The sequence below is a fragment of the Humulus lupulus genome, chromosome 7, assembly GCF_963169125.1.
Source record: "Humulus lupulus chromosome 7, drHumLupu1.1, whole genome shotgun sequence".
Taxonomy (NCBI): Eukaryota; Viridiplantae; Streptophyta; class Magnoliopsida; order Rosales; family Cannabaceae; genus Humulus; species Humulus lupulus.
Window position 1 is genome coordinate 25,848,653 of NC_084799.1, and position 2,068 is coordinate 25,850,720.

Consider the following 2,068-nt stretch of genomic DNA (forward strand, 5'->3'; position numbering starts at 1 on the left):
TCTAAATCGAGTTGCTTTTAAATTTCTCAATTTCAGGTGACCTATTTTTATGCAACGTAAGGGTTCAAAAATACTAGTACTTGTTGATCCTGAGATTTAAAAGACCTGCAAAAGAGAAAGAAAACATAAAAGACTTGAAAAGATGGCCCAAAACGTCAATAATGTTGCTAATAACAATCTGAATTAGGGTAATGCGAGGAACGTTGCAGCTGAGGTAGACTTACCCCTGAGGGACTATGTACTCCCTACTGTTACAGGGGTACATTCTAGTATTCGTCCACCTACTGTGGAGGCGAACAATTTTGAGATCAAGCCTTCGATTATCCAAATGGTTTAGAATTGCATTCAGTTTGGGGGGCTACCTAATGAGGATCTAAACCTCCATATTACCAACTTTTTGGAGTTATGTGATACTTTCAAAATGAACGGAGTAAGTAATGATGCAATCCATTTGAGGCTATTTCCGTTTTCTTTGAGAGACAGAGCTAAAAGTTGGCTGATTTCGCTACAAGCCAATTCCATTGTGACATAGGAAGATCTTGCTCAAAAATTTCTCGCTAAGTATTTCTTTCCCGCTAAATCAGCTCGGATTAGAGGTGAAATAAATAATTTCTGTTAATTTGAGGGGGAATCGTTATATGACGCTTGAGAAAGGTTTAAAGAGTTGATTTGAAAATGTCCACATCATGGTATAGTGAATTGGATGTTGGTAGGACTGAGGGGAAACATAAGGACAATAATAGTTGCAGCAGTAGGTGGAGCATTTATGAGCAAAAGCGCTAATGAAGCTTATGCGCTTTTAGAGGAGATGGCCATGAATAATTATAATTAGCCATCTGAGCGAGAAAATAAGAAGGTGGTAGGAGTTCTAGAAGTTGATCCTATTGCTATGCTCACTGCTCAAATTGCTTCGCTAACGAAACAAATGCAACAACAAAACAACATTTCAGGTCAAGCGATGCAACTACAACCCGCTCCTATCAGCTGTGAGACATGTGGAGGCCCTCATCATTATCAGCAATGTCCAGCGACGAGTTCTTATTCAGTAGATGATATCCCACTTGAACAGGTTCAAGCCATTGGTAATTTCCCAAGGCAACCGAATAACAACCCATACCCTAACACTTATACTCCAGCATATAAGAACCATCTGAATTTGTCATGGAGTAATAATCAAGGGCACCGACCACAGTATCATCCAAATCCACCTCAATATCCTCCACATAGACCATCTTATGGGCTAAACCCAAGACCCTTTTATGATACTCAAAGGCCACAAATGCCGCAACACCAACAACCACCGCCTCAAATGACTAAACCAGAGGTATCCGCTGATTCATTGAGCCAATTTATGACAGAAACCATATCTTCTATTTTGAGCTTAGAAACACAAGTTGGCCAACTTGCAAAGTTAATGGCGGATCATAATCAAGGGGATTTACTTAGTTCAACTGTGGTGAATCCCAAGGAGTAATGTCAAGCTGTCACTTTAAGGAGTGGGACTAAGTATGAGGGGCCTATAGTAGAAAATAAGGGTAAGAAGATTGAAGATCAACATGTTACTAGTCCAACACAAGAGGAGGTTACTAAAGACCTTCCAAAGACAGAGAAGCCAAAACACACCGAGTCTACACCCAAGATTCCTTACCCTCAGTGGTTTCGAAAGGCAAATCTTGACAAGCAATTCTCCAAATTTCTCGAAGTATTTAAGAAACTTCACATTAACATTCATTTTGTAAAAGCTCTTGAACAAATGCCTAATTATGTGAAGTTTATGAAGGAGATATTTTCTAATAAGAGAAAAATGGAGGATTATGAAACCGTGACTTTGACAGAAGAGTGTAGTGCAATAATTCAAAAGAAACTTCCTCAAAAGTTGAGAGATCCAGGCAGCTTCACTATACCTTGCACCATTGGGAATTTTCATTGTGAGAGGGCTTTATGTGATCTAGGTGCCAGTATTAATTTAATGTCGCTGTCCGTATTTAGAAGACTTGGTTTGGGGGAAGCTAGAACCACTACGGTTACTCTACAGCTGGTCGACCGTTCATTGACATAGCCACGAGGT

General features: G+C 39.7%; 1 non-coding gene across 1 annotated transcript; it reads right to left on the reverse strand.

Annotated features, from left to right (window-relative positions):
* Nucleotides 1-586: 586 nt before the first annotated feature.
* On the reverse strand, nucleotides 587-693 carry LOC133792893 (small nucleolar RNA R71). The gene has a single exon (XR_009874363.1). It is a non-coding gene; the product is annotated as a small nucleolar RNA R71 (small nucleolar RNA).
* Nucleotides 694-2,068: the final 1,375 nt, after the last annotated feature.